We start from the raw sequence: 24,404 nt of genomic DNA, 5'->3' as shown, positions 1-24,404 counted from the left end.
GAAAACTCTGTGCATTAAGTCAAAAGCCATCTAATATTGAAAAAGAAAAGACATAGTGGTGGAGGAGGGAATGATGAACTAGTCAGCAGCAAGAAGGTGGCTATTTTAAGGAACAGAGCTACAGGGTCAGCTTCACATTTTGAAGCAATGAGTAACAACCATTAGCTTCACGTTGGTTCTGAGGAATAAATGTTGAGCTGAATGAAGGTGTGTATGACAGAATTCTAGAATGATTTTTAGCATTTTTTTAGCAAGGTATTAAGTTTTTTTAAAAGAAAGCTTTGTTTAAACAGAAGCTTAAAAGGAAAGACAAAATTCTTCTCCCAAAAATTATTTTTCTGCCGATGGTCAGTAACTTAAAGGGACAACAAGGTGCAAAAAAAAGGTCATTCAGCTAGGGTAATTATTTTGTTTTTTCCTAAATTGGGATGGCACTCTGTAATGCGCATCATTCATTATTATAATCTTAAAACTATACATCTTCATCACTATAATCTTAAAACTGTTTTTCTTTCATTAAACTGGTCATCTGTGAGCAACTAGAGGATTTCTAATCCAAAAAAGATTAGACAGTATTTCTGTGTATGTGTGAAATTATCTGTACATCATATTTATACTGTGGTGAAAAACAAGAAAGCCTCAATTAAGTAATTTATTTTAAAAATCTCCATCACAATTTTTTTAAATTTAAAAAATATATAATTTTTCTACAGATTTAATTTACTACTTTTGAACTTTTCATAGAAACTTTTAAATAATTCTATTAGTGGAGGTGCCTATGAATATGTGCAACCTTGGGGTGTATAAATAAATTTGGTTTGTTTCCAAGGAAATGAAACTACAAGATGCAGGTGGGCTTCAAATGCTTTTCAATTACTGGTGGAAATATAGGTGTCCAGCCCAAAAGTTGTTCGTGCAGGCAGTGTTGATCAATTTTGCTTATTGTTCTGCAGATTATTTCTGCTAGTTACATCATTTGCTATTTTTTATCAGAAAAGACATGTGAAGTCTAACTCCTCAGGTAGAATATAATTATTCACACATAAAATATATTTTCCTGAAGAAATTATACATAGCCTTATTTTTGTGTAAAGTTATTCCATAATTTCTTGTTTTTGTTTATAGATTTAAAAAAAAAAATTACAGCAACTTAACTCTGGGGGTGCCGAGTGAATTCCTTGTAATATATTTCTGGAATATATTATTTGCTGAAAAAGGCTTTTTCTGCAAAACTACTGGAATGGTTAGTTGGGGAACCAAATTATAAACTTACCAGGAAATCCAATTAACTAAATTGATATAAGAATAACTTCCATTGCTGTATCCCGTAGCTAGGTACTTAAATCTTCTAATTCCTCAAAGATGTGCTAGCTTTCTGAGCTTTTAGCTAGCAGAACTGAGAAAAGTCTTTTCTTTGCCAGAAGTGGTAGAGTGCTCTTGGACACCACAGTATTGTAAAACCTTTCTAGCCATATCAACTCATTGTGACGTAGCTAACACTTTTGATGTCATAGATTAAGTGTAGACCACCAGCAGTTCTCTTATTTTCATCTGAACCCTAAACTGTGTTTTTTTCAGCATTACTTGAAAGTGTTTAAAATCTTTTATAAATGCCTGAAATTTGCTCTTAAAAAAAAAAAAAAATCCAGCAATAGTCATTGAAATGATTATTACCAAAATCTGAACACATGAAAAATTTTGACTTAAAGAAAGTAAATATGTTCTTTTTGAAACAAGACCATCTACTAAAAGTAGAACATGATATAAGGAGATGAGGGCAAAGTATGTACAGAATGATTGCTGAAGTTCTCATTAGTTGCAAAATAGGGTTTAAAAGCTGTGCACCTGATCTGTCTGTATCTCAGTGAATTAGTGTATCACAGGATATCTGGGAAAAAAAACTCCATTCATTGTTTCTCCATATGCTTGAAATAACTGTTCACCATGTCACGATCCACTTATAGCAGGGTGTCGTGATGGTTCGTTAGCTGATCCCAAAGTGCAAAAGACAAGCAGCAGGGGACTATCAGTTTAATCACAACAGATGCACCTTTATTAAGGGCCAAAAAACAATAAATGCGATAGTGGGGTCAGAAAAGAAATAAAAAGGAGAGAGAGAGAGAGAGAGAGAGAGAGAAGGGGGGATGGGAATAGCTACCAACACAGGCGAGGTCCTCAGTGGTCCGGATGATGGGGATCCTTCTTGTTGTGTTGGGGAGAGTCTCCAAAGTCTTGCCCAACCCAGGGGTCCAGTTACAGTCCACAGAGGGAAAGGGGGGAACATGCAGAACAATGAGAGTCTATTGAAATTGCTATAGGGGGAACAAACACAATGATGAATAAGTCCATTGAAGTTACTGGAGAAGAACAGGTCATATCATTTCCCCCCACCACCACTCTCTGTGGTAGGGGTCTCAGTCTCAGTCCTTGGGGAGAGGGTTCTTGATCTCCGTCTGTCATGGTGGTAACGAGGCAGATGAGGGGTCTTCAGTGAGAGACCACCAGAGTCACCCCAACAGTTCATTCAGCTTAAAGGTGGAGAGTGAAGCAGGAATTGCAGCAGGCCGCTCTGTGCTGGGTCCACACGGGGTCTTTGCCAAGCCCTTGCCAACTTCTTGCCAAGTTCTTGCCGGGCCTTGTTCGGAACAGAACGTAACGGTACAGCGGCTGCACCTGCACTGTTGCCTTCTCCAAGCCGGAATTGCAGTGGGGGAAGGGAGTTCCTTCTCGTGGCAATCGGCAGGCAAATGAGTGAGGGTCTTCAGATTGCCTCTTACACCATGGAGTGAACTTTTGGCAAAGAAATGAAACTTTTCTTACAGCTCAAAAAGCTACATCAGCTTTGTGGCATTAAGAGCCAGAATAGAAATCAAACTCTCGTGAACTTTTACTTGCCCATTTCCCCCTTCAAAGCACATGTACCTTTAGGGGGTTAGTTTAGAATACAGATGTAAGAATTGCCTTTCTATACTTATTTCATACAATGTATTTTAATTCCACCTTTTCTTATATAAAACTGTATCACCTAGTGGTCAAGACATGTGAAGAAGATATCAGCTACTCTATCTAGTTAGAACTAGTAACAGCTAGAATAAATCATGGACCTTGAAAACTGATATTAGAATCCTCTAATTAAATGCTTGATTATATCAAACCTTTGTTAATATCTCCCAGATTTTTAAAATTGCTGATGCTCAGTATATTTTTAGTACTATGGAAGCTGAAGTAGTTGATTATTACAGATAATCCATCATAGTTATTTTTACCATAAGAAACAATCAGACCTAGGCCAAAACTACAATAATGAATTTCAGCCTAGTAAAGAGCATTATCTCACTAAAATACCAGTGTTTTTTCTTAGCTGCACTAATTTTCTGAATTTCCCAAAATTACTAGACATATAGGAAACATTAATTTTCCTAAAAATATATCGTGCTTCCATGCTGAAAACTGAGCTGAGGTTTAGACACTATTGGCTTGAATTTTACTTGTACATGAGAAGTTATTTCAGACAAATAGGATAGGAGGATAGGAACTGAAAATCTCTGATGCCACAAAGAGGACAGCCTTATATAAAAAAAACAAGTCAGCATATAACTTTTCAAGACAAGACTACCATCTTGTGGCCTTTGTGTACAATGACTGGCCGAAGGCACAGATTTTGCATAAAAATAGGAATAACGTTCTCTTCTGCTTCTGTTTGTTTCTAACAGTGTAAGTCTTTGTGCAGACAAAGCTTATGTATCTTTCAATAGAAGTTGTTTTTAATCAAACAAAGACTTATTTGACTTTTTGTATGTCTGCCATAACAGATACAAAATAATATTCAAAAGCACAACACAAATGCTTTGTATAAATCAGTGCTACTGAAGATGTGTCCTGTTAAAGCAGACTAACAAATCAACAAAACTGTGCTGCTAGTCTCTCTGTTTGACACACATGGGGTAACTGGATGCTGCTTATTTTTCTGGCAACAATAGTGTTTGATGCAAATAACAAGCAGGGCAAATACTCAGCTGAGTGTCCTCATAAATGCTGAAATTTGTTTGGAACGGACTGCTATGGCTATCTAAGGTGGCTGACCTAAATTGTTTACTACTTTGTGGTACTGGATTTAGGTGCATTTAATGCAGTATTGGAATGTAACTTTCATTTAAAGTGAAACTTCTGTCTACAGTATTTCACCTGTACTGTGTTTGAGAGATCTACCTTAGTACAAATGAGATCAAAATCTCATGTGACTTATGAAAAATGGGGCAAAACTGTCTTGATCACACCTATAAAAATGCTTAGAATTATCATTTTCAGGGCAGGGGAAGAAGCTGATGCTTTACTAGATGACATTCACTACAATCTTACAATTTATATGTTTACAGTTTATATGTTTTACTGTGTCACATCTTTGCAAATTTATACTAGCAGGTCTTGCTTCCAGTTAATAGCTCATAAGAGATGCAAAATTTTTAATCTTACCAGCATGGGTATTGCCCTGCTATAACAGCATCTAGTGATCTCTGAGTTGAATTTCCTTTCAAGAGAGGAAAGGCTTCAGGCTTCTTTGCTCACTCCCACTCTGCTACCAGATGCATGCACCTCGGCGATCCAAAAGCACATCTTTCCAGCAACAACTGAGGAAAAAGAAACCTTTGTGGTCCTTGGGCTTTTCCCTGTCTTTCATCATGAGATCACCAGGAGGCCAGGTGTTCCTTTTTGTTCCATTGGTTGCAGATATTAACTAAGCATCTTTTCTGGCTTCTTGTGACCTTAGTGTGAAGCTCTGAGATGAGCCTGGCTATGTTCTCTTGAGGATGTTGAAGGACAGCTGAACAGAGCAGGATGCAGCCTCATCGACCTTTCTTCTCCAGAGTGACTCAAGTCAGCTGTGCAGCATTTCCTTACGAAATCTGTGTTCTGTCTGCCTGCTCACCAGGGCCTCTTGGGCATTTGCTGCAGCTTGCTAATATCCTTGGTTGTGTGGTGAGTACTAAACTGGGCTTATTTCTCCTGCCATGGTCTGGCAAGTCTTCGAATTGCTGATAGCGTGAGTCTGATGAGCAGTATGGTAAGAGTGGTGAGTAATCGAACCAGAGTGAGACTCCTACCTGAAATCAAGGTGCCTTGAAAATAGTGGGCACATCCTATAAGGATCTTTGAATAGCAACTGGAGATGGTGTCAAAAGCTTTACTAAAATCCATATAATGAATTTCTACTGATTTCATCCTATTAAATGATTCATTTCTCAGTAGAAAGTTATCAAGATGACCAGACAAGGAATATTAACAATTTTTTAACTTTCACTTTACAGCACACGAGACAATCAAAGTTGGTGTAAAGCTCTTATACTTGATCCAGATTCTTGTAGGAACATGAACTATTCAACTTTTGATTGTTGTTTACCCTTTTCTTCTTACTTTCCTTATACTGAGCCAAAGTAATGTGGGAGAATGTCCTGAAAAGTTTTAACTGCCAGTTCACTGTCTGTCTTATTTATGAAGAGAACTGTAATCTTTAGTATGAGTGTGTATCTTTTTTAACCCAAATACTTTATTGCTACTTAGTCTTTGATAGGACTGATTCAAAAAGCATCTATGGACAGCCTGCTATATATTTCATTTTTTCACTATGACCTAAAAGAAGTAAGGAAACAATCCAGAAACAAACAAACCTTTTTTTTTTTTTTTCCCAACATTTGAAAAGTACTTTATATAAAATACAAGGGAAGACAATAGATGCTTATCTTCATCACTGAAATATAAATTTTTATTTTTAATGAAATACATAATTCCATTGTTAATCAACACTAGTTTTCCAAGGCAAGTGATATTTGTGGGAATGAATTGTTACATTAAAAATTAACAGACCAGTTATAATTGCTGCAAAACTAGCATTACTTGCTCATAACATAGCATAATCTGAGATTTCATATGGTTAGCTCACTACAACTAGAAAAAATTTTTCACTAAGTAAAATGTGTTGTCCATAAATAATATAAATTGTTAACTATGTGTTTTTGTAGTTTCATTCTATCTGAAAGATATTCTTGACTGTCATGGGTTTGTATTTTCATAGCATTCAAGACAAATCATGGTTGCAATCTTTTTTTAAAAATGGTTAAACTACAAATAAATCAAAAAACCCGCAACAAAACCAACTAGAATAAGCCAAAGAAAATAAAAGCATTTTCTCCACACACTTTTCGTTACATGCTTTCCTTGATGTTTTCTCTGTAGCTTTTTTAAAGTAGCTAATTTTCTCCATTGGAATGAAGTGCTGCCCTAGTCCCATACAATTTCATGTTAAATTCAGTAGCATCTATTTAATTCAGTTTCCTCTACAGAGATATAGGAAACATCTTGGGTTATCAGAAATGCATGACTGTGTGTGCTTTTTGTAGGAAGATACAATTTCCACACATTTAGCTATATAAAATGGATTTCAGCTTCTCTGGAGTACCTCTCATTTTCCCCAGAGACTTTGTGTCTTGCAGGAATAGTACTGAGCAATACATCAAAAATATCTTTTTCATCTGTGTTAAGCAGTTGCTATTAAAATAAATCAGGTACATGTTCACACCACTCTTATGGGAGCATGAATACCAATTGGATTAAAAATAATAGTTTGAAAAGTAATTTCATACATCTATGTATCCAGAAAAACATCTAAATTAACATCCTTTTAAAAATGTGGTTGCAAGAAAACATGTACAGTTGTCTTGGTTATTGGAAGGACTATTTTTAATGTAACCTTCCTAAACCTGAGCAGTAAATAAAAATAGATGACAGCTTCTGGAAATGTTCATCTGACAAAAATGTTGCCCTGTCCAATAAAAGTGCTTTATAACACAGAGTCATAGAGTCATGTTGGAAGGGTCCTCTGCTGAAAACAGGATCAACTAGATCAAGTTGTGCAGGGCTGTGTCTGGCTGGGCTCTGAGTATCTCCAAGGGCAGAGACTCCCCAGTCTCACTGGGCTGGTGTTTCATCACCCTCACTGTCGGAATCTGTGGGTATTGATGATTCCGAGATTGTAGAAAGTCTCTTTCTGCCCCGTTGCCGAAGAAGAAGCCATAATTTATCTGTGCTGTTTTCAAGGTTATTTATTCTTGCTTATCTCTAACATGTTCTGCTGCCCTGCCACAGGTCTGTCCTGCAGGGCAGCGTGCGGGGCTCTGCCCCCAGTGGGATGTTACAAACATTATATACCAGAAACTATGTGTGCTATATTTACAATAATGTGCCAATATCTATCTCTACGTTGAACAGTGTGCCCCCAGCCTAAACCAATAGAAAAATGTCAATGCTACAGTGAAACATGGAGGGCATGAAGAAGGAGGAAAAGGACAAGACACACCCAATTTCCTCCATCTTGTCCCTTTGGACCCATAATCTAGAAACTAAAATTTTACTTTTGCAACCGTGACACACTTAATTATTACTCATATCAAACACTCAGAGCTGGTAATTCATCCTGTAAGATTGAAAACTTATTTCCATGGACAGAGATCAGAGACAGTGTCTCTCGGGGCTCTGTACAGAGGGGTTCCTGACCCCCTGCCAGGGTCCCAGGCCTTCCAGGGCAGACAGAGGGAAGCCCTGGATTCCCACACCTCACAGTTAAAATTATTTTTCTGATGTTTAAATAGAATTTTCTGCACTTTAATTTGTAACCATTGCCTGCATCAGCATTGAAAAAATAGAAATATTGTCTCATATTCAGACTTTTTTGGTTGATTTTAAAGATGATAGATACAGCAGCCTACCTAATTTGAACTAGAGTGCATCCAAATGAGTGAGCTCTATATCTATTCTGAATTTTAAGACACATACATATTTAAGGCTATGTTGTTAAAATGACACAAAGTAGTCGTCATGAATTATTATTTTCATCTCACCTTCACTCACACTGGCTTATCTCTGACTTATGTTCTGTAAGAATAAACTTGTCATGTCCACAATATTTAAATCTTTTAAAACCATCTGTTCTTCTCGGACAAGGAGAGTAAGTCTATTGCAAATGTTTTATTTATTGTGGTACTTCCCCTATTCTTCCTCCAATCTTTTCTGTCACCTTTAAAAATAATTCTTCCTACCTGTATCCTTCTGCAAATCCTCACACATGGACAATATAATTGATACACAAAAGTCAGAATTTTACTTTTCTAGATACTGAAAGACTAACAAAATTGAAAGCATAAAAAGCAAGCCAAAGGAACTTCCAAAGGAAAAACCTATCAAATTTTTTCTTTCAGAAATGTTTTAATAGGCCATGGTAAATTTTTCTACAGCTGTTTTAACAAGATGCAAAGGAATTATCAATCTTCTGTAAGTAAACTACTGCACTGACTGTTCACAACCTAATATTAGCAAAAATATAACTTGGGAATCATATTTCAAAGCTAGTTGACCTATAATAGACTCAAATTTCCAAATTAATTATCATTGATTAGTGTGCCTAAAGAGATAATGAATTGTCATACAACCAGCATCTCTTATCTTCTAATGAGCTTTACAGCTTTTCTTACTTTCAGCATACTAATCCATTTCATATGACTAAATTTTATTCTATTGCTGAAATCTTCAGGTTTAAAATGTCATATATACAATTCCAGAAACACCATCAGATCAAATTTATCAATTATAATATTGACCTGATCAACAGGGTGGAATTCTTTTGTTTACTCTCCGTATTAAAGCCAATATTAAATACTTTCCTCTTTCTGAAATGCCTACTAACCTTTTCTAAAAAAAATTCTTAGTGTTTGCTTATGTTAATGAGATGAAAAGACATCTATCCTATAAAATAGCTTTTAATTAACATAATACATTTAGAACAAAAAAAATCAAACTTTGTTTTCTTGATTCTGCTAATTATCATTGAAGCAGTATTGTAGACTGAACAATCACTGTGTGGTGGAATTTTATCTACAAGGATGATGTAAAGATTTGTTGGCTTACAATAATTGCACTGAATGTTTTGCATTCCTGCTCAGGCTATAATTTCTATTATTTTTTCTGTCCAAAAAGATTACTCAGATGACTCTATTCTCCAGATCTGATAATTTCATGGCTACACTTAATCAATATTCTCTTCCTAGTCCAAGATGAAAACTTCCTAGACTTGCAAGGAAATAATAGAGTTGGGAACCTACTGGTAAAAGAGTTGAATTGACAGTGGGCTGAGGTATTTTTGTTGATGCCTGGCCATCAGGAAGCTTTGTGATAAAATGTATTCCTTCTTTATATCTTAAATTTATAGATCAGTCATCATTAGTATGCTCCTTTTTCCTAGTTAGAGCTTGATGAGTGGATGTAAATTTTGCTTCTCTTGCACATATTTCTGAGCTGTAGATGTCACTCTAGGGCTGACCAAATTTTGCAGGCTTCTTTCTTATCAAAATAATTTGTCAAGTGGAGGAGGAAGGAGCTGAAAATTTTAATTGTTTACTCCTGAAAAATTTATGGTTTTACATGTTAGCTTGAACAGACATGAATTGCAGTAAAATTCTTGTACTGGATTATGAATTATGGATAGTGGAATAAACAACAGCTTTGCAGCACCTTACCTGACTGATATCTCAAGAATTTTTCAGGAAATACATTTCTAGTGAATGCTAATTTTATTGCATTCAGAAGTCTTCTAAAAGCCAGATAGATGGCTAAAAAATTTTATTTTTTTTAATCCCTAACCAGCCCAGAGGTTTTTAACTGTATGTGCATTTAGACAGGTATTTTAATATGACTCCCATGTGAGGTGTCTGAAGTTGAATGTCAGTTAGGTAATGCTAGGCTGGCTGGATATCAGCTTTTGCATTCACTTATGTTTAGCAACAGTAGTGTATTTACAATAAATTTAAAATTAGAGCACTGATGCGCCTATCCCTCTCAGCCCCCAAATCACCAGGCTAACCCCAATATACGGGACCTTGAGGGAAGGCGCATCAGGAGTTGGGCAAAGATTCAAAAGAGGCTCCAATTCCCCCATGTAGTTGTCCAGCTGTTTATTCCATGAGATGAAGGGGAAAAGAGAGAGAACCAGGAAGGGACAGGACCTTATCTAGGCTCAGGACAGGAGGGCTCTCTGGCTCTCTGCCAGCCCCATCAGGGCAGGAAGGAGGGACCACACTTACCAGATCTCGGTCACAGGGGTCCCTGGAAAGGGAGAAAGCATAGCCCAAGCGCGCTGTAGCAGAGCACCAAAGAAAATCAAATGCATTTGATAAATTCAGAACCCTGTTGAGGACAAAACTGGAGCCCTGCTGGTATGGGAAGCGAGCAACTTACAGTGAGCAAATTAGCATATTAACAGAAATATTGAAAATAAAGATAGAATTTCCATTAGTCCAGTTAAAATAATACTAACACGTGCCAAAATATTAAAGACAGACAGGTCCTGATCCCTGAGTGTTGAGGGCAATATGTAGTATGTAGGCTTGTGTTTTCTTCTGCCAGAGCTGGAGCCACTCCTGGCTGGGGGTGGGACAGGTCCTGGCTGCCAGGCCCTACTGTCACCCACCCAGGAGAGCCCCAGGAACCACCTCAGGGCCCTGAGATGTAGCACAGACAGTGCGTATATTCCAAGGGCTGACATGACATGGGGTCTGGATCATGAATGGGGTGGAGTGATGCCCTGGGCTCAGGACAGACAGGGCCAGAAAGTAGTGCCCTCAAGAGCCTGGAAAAATCACCCTGGAAACAGCAGCTATTTAAATGGGATGTTAAAATTTGGTGTTGTGGATACTGAACCTGTTCCATTCAGATGTTACCCTGCTATGTGTCATTTGTTTAAAAAGCCATCAATGAACTGTAGGATGCATTTGTTTTTATTCTGTTTCTCTAAAATTATGTTTAGGAAAGAAAAATATACAGAGGTTTTTCACCCTGTGGAAGACCTTGGGTGTTATGAGTGCAATGTACCCCACTACACACTTTCTCATTCCAATACCTAAAATTTCTTTCTGAAATTTGCCAAGAGGGTCAGATCCACCGTTAGATGTATTTCAAGGCATTTGAGAAGATAAGAGCTCATAGCAAGTTTAGAGCTCTAAAAAAACCACAAAAAACAATTTGAAGCCTCTACTTAAACTGAAGGAAATGAGAGTTCTCGGAGGCAGGTGGCATTATATTTTATTAACTAAAATTTTTGGACAAATAGACTCATAAAAGTACACAAAATATTAGAACAGCATTTTTTTTAACTATTACATGTTTATATGTTAATATATCTTAAAAAGTCACCCGTATTTTGGATTAACATGGTAGAATTTAAGTTTACAGATTTGGTATAGCCAAATGGATGACTTTTTTAGAGACAAAATAGGCCTTTGAAAAGTACAAAATAGATATGCTTAGAAAATGAGTGAAGGTACTCTCCCATTTGAGTACACAAGTATAGGAAACACTTATGGGGATTATTCATCTGAGACAATCTGTATTAATTCTAAATGAGGCTGGTAAAATAGCATCTTGAAGAGAACATTCATGCTACTTTATCTGGTCTGCCAATGCCCTGAACAGTGCCAGTTCAATTGCTATATGACTTCACTAACTTTCTGCTGTAAACCAGAATACATGATAAATATGACTTAACTTACAGAATAGTTCTCAAAGAAAATCAGTGGCTTTAATTATTTATCTCGTCTGACTTGCGCAGTGGTATAGGTTTTCTTTTTTTTCATTCTGTAGTGGTCATCCTCTTTACAGTCAGTATTAACTCATTACTTCTCAGTCCCTAAGTGTGATCAGATTTTCCAACAATTATACAGATCTTTAAAAAAATGGATCCACAATTCCATAGGATGAATCACAGCTGGTTACTTTTTCCAATACACCTTCAAAAATTTCATGCTTTTTGAAAATGATTGCTTTCATGTTCAGCTTTTCCAATAGGAATTCTGGGGGAAAAGCAATTGCCTTATAGAAAACTACTGGTCTCAGCATGAAGAGGCTGTGCTAGAAACTCTTTACCGAAAACTTATTTGCTCATCCTTGGCCAGGACTCCTAAGACAGTGCTGAGGATCCTTGGTTTAACTGCCTGTGCTCCAGACCATCTGTGATCCAGCCCAGCTTTGAGCGCTTGGGCCTGCTGCTGGAGAAGCCTGCTGCCATGAGAAGCACATGTCTGGTTAATTATTCTTAAATGTTTATACTGTATACTTTCTATGATCTTTTATTTTGTCTGATCCTTGACCCTTTTAGGCCAAGTAGACAAATCTGAAAATAAAGTCTATTTTTTTGGTTCAATTTCATGTGAAATCTTTTACTAATATGTAAAAATTTAATGAAAAAGAATGGAGTTCTATGTAATATTTTAAACTTTTAAAAGTCACAGTCTGTGTTAAATTGTTTTACAATGTGACTTCAAATATACCTCCAGCAGAGACCTTTACAGACAGTTTGTGAAATCAATGTGTTAGGTAAAATATCTATATATAAATTTTTGTAACTTTGCAGCTTGTTACTGTGTTTAATAAAATATTACATTGGGCTGATTCTTTCTGAAAGTAGGCATTTGTACATATGCATTGTTAACCTGTGAAAGATGATGTTTAACTGCTCATTGTGGTGGCTCTTGAACTGATATGACAATGTAAATCCTGGGAAGTCTTTACATAATTTTCTTTAGCTATGTGTAGAGACATGACTTTTCTGAGTGTAAAGAAATCAGAATGGCATTTAAAAGCAATGATATTCAGGACATAGATGCATCATTTTATTATCTACAAACACAATAAGAAGCTTAGCTTCCCTTTGCTGCCAACATTTTTTTGCTTCAATAACAATTTAAAAATAAGGAATAGTCAGTTTTGTGGCCTAACAAAGATCTATAATCTTTACATCAAGCACTGGGTGATTAAATACTCACTCATTGCATTTTAATAGAAATAAAAATAGCAAATTATAGAAGTTCAGAATCTAGGTTTCTTTAGTGCAGGATTTTCTGAGCTTAGTGACATCAGCTCCAAGTAGCATATTTTCCTGCCCCCACAACATGGGTCTTGAGTAGTACAAGAGAGCAGAAGTAGACACTGAGAGCAAAAATATTCCAGCCATGGGATCCTCATGAATTTCAATAAATACTCAGACAAAGCAGAGTGAAATCAAGTTGGAGGTCTTTGAAAGAACTGTGAATAACTTAGCTAGTCTTTTTTATTACAGCAGTCATGTACATATTAAAAAAATTGTTCTTGCGTAAAGTATACTATAACCTCTGAAGCAAACGGGGCACTAAGCATACTAGAAAGAAACATTACTTTGGGGGAAAATTTGTGGTAGTTGTAAGCTTTTTCCCTTGGAGTGAAATTTAAATCACTTAAGCAGTTTATTTTTAAACCAAGTTGAAGATTTATTACTGTAAGTAAACAAAATGAAAGAGTAGCATGCACAAAAGTCAATAATTTAGGAGATACAGCATCACGACTACAGCAAGTAGAATTAACCTGTGATATTGTAGCTGTGGTAAATAAACTGCAGCAATCAATAATGAAATTAATCAACTTCAGATAAGTGAACAAAGAGATTTGCCTTAGATTTCAGGTCAAAACCCAGTCAAAGGATTTCTTCTCTAGCTGATGGCAAAGTGTGTTGCTGTTCAATCAAATCCTGGATAAGCAACTGATGAGATTAATCCACACGTACTTAAAAGATGGTAGTGTTCTTCAGCATGGGAACATGCACCTCATATCTAAGCTGATCTTACTAAAAATACAGGATCAGCTATGGATGTTGTGCTCAACACTGGTATGATCCATGGTTATGGAAGCCTCTGGTGGGGATAACAAGGGGGAAACATTATACTGTGTCAGCTGCGTTTCTCCCTTTCTTCTCCAAATATTTTGTGTGTGGTAGATAGGAACTGAGAAGGTGAAGAAGCCCAGGGCACTGTTTGTGTATGTGATTGTGTGCAGATGCAAAGATCAACAGAGAAGAAAAGATAAATCTCACTTAATAGCTTTGAAATTGAATCCTGTTGTGCTTGGGACTGCAGTTACCCTGCCAGCCTGTTGAAACTATCATGTCCATGGAAAGATGCACTTTTTCAGTGAGCACATTTTTGTTTCCTACCCCTCCATTCTATTCCTGTACCATTAGTAAGGATGTAACTCGGGAACGCTACTGCAAGAAACTAAAAATCTCTATGATCTCTGTTTTTATCCCTATGGTTGTACAAAAACCCCAACCTAAAAGAAGGGATTTAAGGCCCTCATTTTTAAACTGAAAAACATGTACTAATGCTATTTCAATATTATCATTGAGACTCATATAATTTTCAGTCTTTTCAATTGAGTTTAAAGACATTTCTATGTAAAGAAACAAGACACAAGTTTTCATTAGCATGGAAGAAAATAAAAACTGTAACCATACAGGAACCAAAAATGAGGTGTGGAAAAAACCCCTCATGGTTTCTGGTTTTGTAAGAAAAACTTTCAGAATTTTTCTGACTTGTGTTCTAGATCCTGTTTGAAGTACTTTATGAAACATTTATGGTAGCCTTGCTATCTAGGTTGGCTGACTAAGCCGTTGGCCTTACAAAACAGAGAATAGCACCTGTTGGAGAAGAAAGCATGGTCCTTTCCAGTGTAACACTTGAAAGATACAGCTGAAACATTTTGAAAATTGAAGGACTGCAACCCGTTGGGACCCAAGATGGACCAGTCTTTTACTGAGAGACTGTAGCCCAGTCTACGGAGGTTCATGAAGAATTATAGCCTGTGAGAAGGTCCCATGCTGGAGCAGAGAAAACCATGAGGAGGAAGGAACGACACAGAGGAGCTCTTACAGAGTGACCACAGTCCCACATTCCTTATCACCCCTGCTTTGCTTCTGGAAAACAAGGTAGAGGAGTCTGGAGTAAAGGGATAAAGTCAAGCCTGGGAAGAAGGGGAGAGGTTTGTTTCTGACCACCAAACTCAATTTCTAATTGGTAATAAATTAAAATAATTTTCCCCAAGTTGATTCTGTTTTGCTCACCACAATAAGTGTTCCAAATACACGAGAGTATGTATCCTTGTGCTTAGTAGCCCTCCAATCCTTGGAGGAAAAAATCAAATTGCTTTTGCAACACTTACAAGAATTTATTGCCTTCAGTCCCCTTTGGCTTTTTTCCAGATTACTTATCCATCATGAGAAGACTTTTGTTTGTAACTGACATCCATTAGTTTCATCTGATATTACCTAATTCTTTTTTTTGGAACTGACAGTGAAAAATAGATTTCTACTTTTTGCACTGCCCTTCATGACCATGAAGACCTCTTTCATATCTCCTTTAGTTATATTTTCTTCCATTTCCACTGTTCAGTGCACAGAAGCCATTTCAAGTCACTCTTGTAATCCCTTCTCTGTACATCTTCAAAAATTCCTTTGAATCCTTTTTCAGAGGTAGGGGATGAGTACCCATAACAGCACACAGCAATCAGGATGCTACTGAACCAGGGATTCATAGTGTGTCATAAATCCGCTTGTTTCCTTTTTCTTTCTCAACAGCTTCTGGCTTTAAAATGATTCTTTTGATAGCTTCTGAATAGTGAGCCAATATTTTATATCTCTCTATTATAGTTCTAAGTTTTCATCTGAGCTTTCAGTCAAAATACCACCTTTTTATATGTAACCTATCCAATGGACAGCATCTGACATTTATTTAAAGTGAATCTAATCTGTAATTATTAGAAAAAAAATTGAAATTCTTCTCTTGATCCTGATTTACCTTTAGTAGCTTAGCATCAATAACAAAATTTGTCATTCATTCCTTTTGAAATTATGTTGAATGGCACAGATTCCCTCAGTGACCTGTGATGCTACTGTTAACTCCTTTTACTTAAAAAAAAAACCCAAAAACCCTACTGTCCCATTTTTTCAATGTTTTGATTAATTATTCATCCCTTCTTCATCCTGAAACTGCCTACATAGGTCTTTATGGCATAAATGTACTGTAAGCAAGTAAATATTTACACTCTGCAGAATGGAACAAGCCATGTTACAACTCCTGACTTGGCTGGGCTTCAAAACCTAACAGAACATAGGGATTAGCTTCTGTTTCAAAAAACGGAAATTTATTTTGACTATATGCCATTCAGCTGATGCACTGACCATGATCAAGTAACTAGTTGCGGTGCTCTATGTTTTCAGCTGTATAGGAAAAGATTTTCTATGGCTGAAAAAGTAAGGACCTCTTAATGAATTTTTTTCTGAAAAAAAAAGGCTTAACACTTAAAAGATAATTAACACTTTTTTGTTAGTCAGAGATTTAGACTACTAGTCTGGCTGCTCCTAGAAGAAGGGATGTGTTAAAAGGAAGAATTATCCATAGGTCACTGTTAGGTGTTGCCGCTGTGCGTGTAGTTGCATAGCAGTTGTGTGTGACAGAAGTCTAATGTTTCAGCCAATTTTTGGCATTTTTGAATAGTTTACCAAGCATAGTCACTGAGGGACAGTCATGTCTCAGTTGCCATGCAACTATGTAAATTTTAGGAGAAAAGAACAGATGTTAGTATTCTTATACAAAAAATATAGTTAATGAAAAACATGCTTAATGAGAAAAATGTTTAAATGTATGTCATTACAAATGAAGGTGTAAATAATTATTGTGGCCTTTTTGTGAGACTTGTATTTAAGTTAATATATTAAACAAAACGTAACACACATTTCAGTATGTTTTTCAGTATGTGCTACCTAAATATATTATCCAGTTCAAGAAACAGGAAGGAACAGCAAGAAAAATCGGAACTTGCTGTTCAGAATGCAAATGGCAATATTGGTGCAATTTGATGCTATGAGGTATATGTTGAAATTTGCTATGGATCTCTAAGAATATGAAATTAGTGAGCCAAACCTGCTTGAGTAATGCCTTGTGTTCATGCAGAAATAAATTCACAGACTACAAAATTTTGTAAAATAATGTTAGACCATGCCACTGCCAGCAGCTGTCATATGTTACAGCACCTTCTTCTAGTGTTGTATTTTGATCTGAACTCTATTTTTTGGGAACCAAACAAGTGAAGATATTTAAAATTTAATTTTTTAAAATTTTTTAGTAGAGATATACTATGCTGGAAGGTAAGTTTCCAATTTTGGGTCCACAAAACTTTACCAGGATCATTCTCTTCAAGTGAGTTAACACCTTAACAGACACTATTCTGCAATGCAAAAGTGTGGAAGATGACTTTTGCCAGTTTAAGAGTCACATGCAGAGCATTAGGTATAACCATAATGTATTTTAAAAATTATTATGTGTGAACTATCTGTGGAATCAAAGATAGACTTTGTTGTGAAGCAGAGAGAAGATGAATTCTAGTTATTAAACAAAAAACAGCCCTCTGGTATAACCTTCAAAGCCTACCATTCATCGCATCTAAAATTTTGGCAAATATTCTAAAATTTAGTCACTAGATATTGAAATTTTTAAGCCCTTACTTAGGTAAGAAGAAATGTCAACTTCAGGCAGAGAATTTTTCTACTTATCCTGGACATCAAATGTCTTTGAGAAATGATGTCTTTTTCTCAGCCATAAAAGGAGTTTTTGAAACTAGTTTCACATGGATAATGAAACTTGAAATAGCTGGAAAAGGTAAAATCTATTTTGGGCTTTGCTATTTTCACAGCTCTAACCATTGTTTATGTAGATATGTATTAGAAACCCTGTGGGATAGTTCAAAATTATGTTTGAAGAGAGATAAATAAAAGTACAGTTCATGTGTTCAGGGAACAAGACTATGACTCTCACTTGAGAAATCTTTATATTGCAGCGGAGTACTCTTAGGAAAAAAGTACAAGGAAATATGAGGATGTGAATGTGTATAATCTAAAACATATTTCCTTAGGGTCTGGCTATGGTTAAAAGATATTTATCCTTAAGCACTTCTTTTTTTACTTGCAATTCTTTCTATGGTGTTTATTCAAATCTTTTGTTTTGTGTGCTTCACTGGTTGCACCTTTGGTAGACCCATGCATCAGCATGGAGGTATGTATGTACTCTTAAATGTTTTTCAGACATGGGGTTTTTATATCAGTGGAAAATTTGGTCTTTCTTTGGACCCCTGGTAACTAGTCTTTTTTTGCTGAAATGACATATCTGAGATATTTCTTCCACAGTTTAGATAAATAAATGAACCTTACTAAGTTTAAGAAAATTAACTTCACAGTGCACCCTTCAAATATCACAGACTCATAGACTATGCTGTGCTTTTAGAAACTCACAAGGATTATCAAGTCCAACCCCTGGCCCTTCACAAGATCATCCCCAAAAGCCCAAGAGCATTGCCCAAACACTTCTTGAACTCTGACAGTGTAACCACTTCCCTGGGGATGAAGTTATTGGAGAGCTGTCAAATAAAAACCTACAATAAAAGAATAAGGATTTATTCCTTTATTCTGTTCCAATTCCTAACCACCACCTGTGTGAAGAACCTTTTTCCAATACCTAACCTAAACCTCCCTGATACAACTTCACGCCATTCTTGTGAGTCTTGTCACTGGTCACCACAGGGAAGACATCAGTGTCTGTCTCTCCTCTTCCCCTCTTGAGGAAGTTGGAACTGCAACGAGGGCTCCCCTCAGCCTTCTCTTCTCCGAGCTGAACAGACCAAGTGACCTCATACAGCTTCCCCTCAAGGCCCTTCACCATCTTCTATACAGGGAGTTCTTGTTTATTCAGAAATATTTTAATTTAAAGGCATTCCTTTCTTTAAGGAAATGACATGGCATTTTTGTACAATAACTTTTATGTTCGCAATTATGCTTAGGGATTCTATCAAAAAATGAAATGTCAGTCTTTGTATTTAAACAGCTAATAATTTGAGAAGTATAAATCTCACAGTTATTCACTGCTTTTGAGTCAGGTTGTTAAATCTTAAAACTTTGACATTATATTCAATGTTAGCGCTGTTGTCTTTTATTATAGGAGGACATATTATCACAGTTAAAGTAGGAACTCTGTTATTGGAGAGCTGTCAAATAAAAACCTTCAATAAAAGAATAAGGGTTTATTCCTTTATTCTGATTCTCTGTTACTTTACAGGACTGTAACATGTTACATTTGTTTTTCACTTAAGAATATATCTATTAATATATATGCTTAATTCAGAGAAAACAAACTTAAACCCCGACAGATTTCTAATGTTAATTTTCTTAGAAAAAATGAGGTAATAAAAGGACAAATACCATAAAGTGCAACACTGATACAAAATATTATAGTTAAAATTATTTCATAAACTTTTTTCAATGTGTCCTTATTGATTTGTGCTGATAAACATTGATAACATGCTGGAAAATATCTTCAGCTCATATTGTACACAAAGTATGCCAACGTTTTACACAGGGCAGCCTATGTAACTCAGTGCAGAATTCTGTTTAAAAAATGATGGCACCATATGGCTCTCTGCTGCTCAAAACCTCAATCTCTACTTCCACTGCTGAAAGTTGTTAATATCAAAACAGATCAAGCACAATGTCACTGAAGAAAATTACCTTAAGGCAGATCTAACATAAAAGGCAATTTATCATTTAAAGGGACAATTCTCTTATGCTTATTTAACATTTTTCTGATGTTTTGGAATTTGAGAATTTGTGGTTGACACGCTAAAGGAAGACTTAAACAAAAGAGTCTGAGACTTAACTAATTAATATTTTCCATTACAAAGTGATTGCTAATGATCAGATGGGTACAGAAGAAGGGTGATATCCATTCTCATAGTTTTCTGTATGGCAGAAGTCAAGTTAATTTGTAGATAAGTTAATATGATGACCCACTGTATGTCAATGCCAGCCACTAAATCCCACTCAGCCCCATGACAGAACTTCCAGTAAAGATTTCACACAAGTTTTCTGTGGTTCAGTTATATTTTCAGTTAGGTTTAGTAACCCCTAATGATTCATTGTCTAACAGAACCATGTAGAAGTTCTGCTTCAATGCCAAGCTTCTCTGTGCCAAAATATAGGAAGAAACAACACTTGCCTCACAGATCAAACTTTCAGAGGAAAGGTATGAAAAAAATAAAGAATCAGTGACCATGAAGTCATATTATTATACACTGAAATAGTTCAGTATTTCTCGTTATTCTGATACATGAAGAACTATTTGTGATATTTTGGTCCATGGAAAGCAATAGCTATTAACAATGCTTATAAATGAATTAAAGACTAGTTAGGTCTACTAGTCAGAATTTCTTTGAAGTGCAGTTTTTAAGAAGTTTCAGGTATGATTTGGCTTCTAATTTGTCTATAATGTACAGAAGGCAAAGCTAATGTTCACAGTGTGTAACATTTTGGGGTTTTTTTTAATTTATCAGCGCCAATGGAAAATATCTCCAATTAAAATATATTTTTTTAGTTCTGTGCTGTTTTATTTCAGCATTTCTGTCTTGGAATGAATTCTTAGTAAAAATATGGAATAGGAAGGGCATGTTTCTGAGGGGAGAAATGTTTTACTCCTGATATTTATATTTCTTCTTTCTGCATGACTCTATGTTTGTAAACTGAATTTATAAACTTGCATCAATGCAGGCTGAATTCTCTGATATTTACAGTACCCTGAAATTTCAGCCTCAGTATCTGAGTCATTAATCTTTCACATTTTGTATAATTTAGTCATCAGTGTCTCGATTTCTTGATTGATAGTTCAATATTTTACTGTATGCTATATTAGGTTTATAGATGGAATCTTAGATCACTGTGCATAGAGTATAAGTTCTTCAATTTTGATTACAGCAGCCAGAAAATACTACATAAATCATTTCAAACCCTAAAAATCAAATTATGTTTTCCTTTTTGAACTGTAAACGAAAATCTCTCACCATAAAACCCAAAATAATTTAGTTACAATGGTATAAATTGGACTATGTAGACGCTAGAGATAGCTGCATCACCTTATAAATTTAGCAAATCCTAGCTTTTAGAGGAAAGAAAAAAGTATATTTATTGAGAGAACACAATACTCATAACCAGAGGGGAAAAAAATGTGGGGTTTGGGTTAGGATAGAGAGGGTCTCACATTAAGGACTTTGACTTCTCTTTCAGGCAAGGGTCCACACTGACTGTTCTCTATCACCTTCTTGTCCTGCTTATCCTTGTGAATTGTTTCCAAGAAAAGCTGATGTATTACTTTCTCTAGTAATAAGGTCAGGACAACTATCAGTAGTTCCTCAGATCCTTCTTGATTTTCTTGAATGTTGACATAATTCATATTTCCCAGCCCTAAGGGAACTTGGCTTTTAACCAAGATCTCACAATGATATCATCCAGCACTTCTAAACCATCCTGGGTACCTTCTCACCATGTAGCTGATTTCATGGGCTTGTAGAACTCCAGTTAGCTTATGTTGTCCTTATTTAATTATTCTGCTCTGGGTTGTTTCCCCTATGCCACACTGCCTTGAGGCTGAGTTCTGGAAGGCTTGAGGGCATATTTATCACCAAAGACAGAGACAAAGGAGCTAGCAAGAACTTGTTCTATTTCTGTGTCTGTTGTCAAATAAAGTTCTCTGGGTATAACAACATAATATTTCAGCCTGTCTTTCACTGTCCTTTTCTTCCACAGCCAAATTCAACTGCAGTTAAGCTTTGCCTTTCGTTATACCTTCTTATGCTTGGGTGATGTTTCTGTAGTCTAGGTAGAGCCTTGATCATTACAACCATGTTAGTTTGGGCACAGCTACCCCAAGAATTTATCATTTGTAAAAAACACCAATATATTTTATAATTACCTCAGTAAAACTTCTTTTACAACATGTTGCAAACTGGTGATATTATTGTTGATTATTGTTGATTATTGTTGATGAATCAAAGCCAAGGATCTCTTAAATGAGTCATCTAATCGTGTAGACTTTGCACGTATAATGATATTTGTGCTTTGTTGTGGGACTCAGATTCAGTCAAAGAGAGAAACGGGAGTTTCTAGCCAGGCAGAAGCCTGGGAAAGAGCTGGAGAAGAATGTAAATAATACTCTATCTCTCTTGTCACATTGTTTATAGTTAAGTTCTATCACTGTGAGTCAAGCACTTTGCAGCAATGCGGTGGATTGTTTTCACTTCAGAACCAATGGAGTTTGTCCTCACGAAGCTCTGTATAAAAGAGCAGTGTATTTTGAATAAATCAGAGTTTTACTCTCAGCAGCCTTCTAGTCAAAGTCTCTTCATTCCCGTCCTGCCTCGACAGCGACACTTTGTTAATAAAAGACAGATGTGGAAAATCTATTATAAACACTATGTTCGCATATGTTCCCCTTTACTTCATCATGTCACAAAGATTTCACAGTTTTAAGTGGATTTAAGCAAAATACATAATTCACAAAGTAAATGAGCTGAATAGTTAGGATGCAAGTAAGATTTAGAAAATGGCTGCAAGGAAGGTTCAAATGTATGACCTGAGACTGTATGTTTAAAACAGTAGTATTTGGCTTGTTTCAGCAAATCTAACATAGAGCAGTGATTGCTCTCCTGTTTCTATCAATGTGCCTGATTCTACATTCATTAGTGGCATTTAATATCCTATTTTGTATGTAGCCTTTTGTGAAATTAAGTCTGCATAATTATTCAGTGTAAGTAAAGGTAATGAGTTTGAGCTCAATGAGATTGTCTCAAGAGACAGCCTATATAATAATTTGTTGCTGCATTGACACTTACTGCTTCCTGGCTTCCATCTGTTTCCCAGTTTAACAAAAACTCTGTTTATGAAGCTTTTAAGTATTTCATTCTGCTAAATCTGTGAAAGTCAAATTCAAGACATGGCTGAATCAAACAACTGAAATGACAGCTAATTGTAAAGATGAAGGAAGTATTTCGACTACAAGCAGTTGATGACTAATAAATCTTTAGTATCCTCAGCATGAGCTTGCATTCATTACTTTATACTCTGTACAGACCCAAGATGGAATAATCCTTTTTTTATTGATATCCATGTCTCTGGTTGTCCTGTGTTTGGCTGTAGTAATTTCCTTCACATTAGGTAGTATGGGGCCATGTTTTGTATTTGTGCTGGCAACAGTGTTGATAACATATTATTGTTGAGCAGGGCTTACGTAGTCAAGGCTTTTCTACTCCTCATACTGCCCTGACAGTGATAAGGTTGAGAGTCCACTATCTGTTGGGAGGGGGCACAGCTGGGACAGCTGACCCCAAATCACCAAAGTGATTTTCAGTATCATATGATGTCATGCTCAGCACAAAAATCTGTGAGGAAGGAAGAAAGAGAGGGACATTTGTCTTCCCAAGTTGCTGTTATGTGTAATAGAGCCCTTCTTTCCCAGGGATGACTGGATATGGGAAGTCGTGAATTAGTTATTTATTTTGCTTTTCTTTTGTACATGCTTTTGCTTTGCCTATTAAATGATCTGTATCTTAATCCATCAATTTTCGCACTTTTCTGATTTTCTCTCACTCCCCATAAGGAAAAGGTGAGTGATTAGTGGTGTGGTGCTTAGTTCCCCCCTGGGGTTAAATTGCAATACTGGTACTGTTCTTCTCCTGCTATAATAAACTTTGAAACTGTCAGATAGAAGACATTATATTGGATATTCATGAAGATACCTTAAAACCGTGTATTGCAAGACTGAGACCCGTTTAATCTTCATTCTTTTAAAAGATGAGATAATTTAACAAATGATCAGAGAAGATACATTGTTCCACAGGAATACTTTAAAATTAGGCTGAAGAAATTCACACATTTTATGTCAAAAGCAGAGCAGGATAATGAAAAGTGAAATAAATATTCAAAACTTCCTTTTCACCCCACCTCCTCCCCAACCCTACCTGCTCCCCTGCAGAGGCCCAGGCAGACAGGGGGTGGGTGGGGGTTATGGTAATTGCTCCTGCTGCTGCTCAGGGAGAAGGGTCTTCCCCCTGCTTCAGGGCAGGGTCCCTCCCAGGGTCCCTCCCACAGGAGATAGTTCTCCATGAACTTCTCCAGTGCAAGTCCATCCCATGGGCAACAGTTCTCTGTGAACTGCTGCAATATGGTTCACTCTTCCATAGGGTACAGCCTACTCTTCAAGGACAGCCTGATACACCAGGAGTCCCCCAGAGGGTTGCAAGTCCCACCAGGAAGTCTGGTCCAGCCTGGGCTCCTCTGTCCCTGGGTCTGCAGGTCCTGCCAGGAGTCTCCTCCAACCTGGGCCTCCCACAGGTTTACAGTCTCCTCTCAGCATCCACCTACTCCAGCGTGGGTTTCCTCAATGGGCTGCATCCCCATGGTCATGGAAGAGCTGCAGGAGGACAGCCAGCTATCAAAACCTGATGATGCAAACCCAATACATAATCTTTCCATAGATTATGTAAAATAAATTTAATAAAGGATAAAATGGTATTACTTTGGCCTTGATGGCAAAGGTTTGATCTCTTATCTGGAGTCATCTTTCCAGTAGTCTTTACAGAATGGTTTTATATTTCAGTTTTCTACCCCTGAGTGGAATAAAAATTTT

The 24,404-nt window shown here is 36.5% G+C and overlaps 1 long non-coding RNA gene across 1 annotated transcript in view; it reads left to right on the top strand.

The window, feature by feature from the left end:
* LOC140682352 (uncharacterized) overlaps positions 1–23,333 on the top strand; it is a 33,891-nt gene extending 10,558 nt beyond the window's left edge. Inside the window, exon 2 of the long non-coding RNA XR_012053971.1 lies at positions 4,769–23,333. This is a non-coding gene — a long non-coding RNA (uncharacterized lncRNA). The remainder of the gene's footprint in view (positions 1–4,768) is intronic.
* The last annotated feature ends 1,071 nt before the right edge of the window (positions 23,334–24,404 follow it).

This window comes from Taeniopygia guttata, chromosome 2 (genome assembly GCF_048771995.1).
Source record: "Taeniopygia guttata chromosome 2, bTaeGut7.mat, whole genome shotgun sequence".
Lineage (NCBI taxonomy): Eukaryota > Metazoa > Chordata > Aves > Passeriformes > Estrildidae > Taeniopygia > Taeniopygia guttata.
The sequence above is the reverse complement of the archived record's forward strand: the minus strand, read 5'-3'. Positions and strand labels throughout refer to the sequence as shown.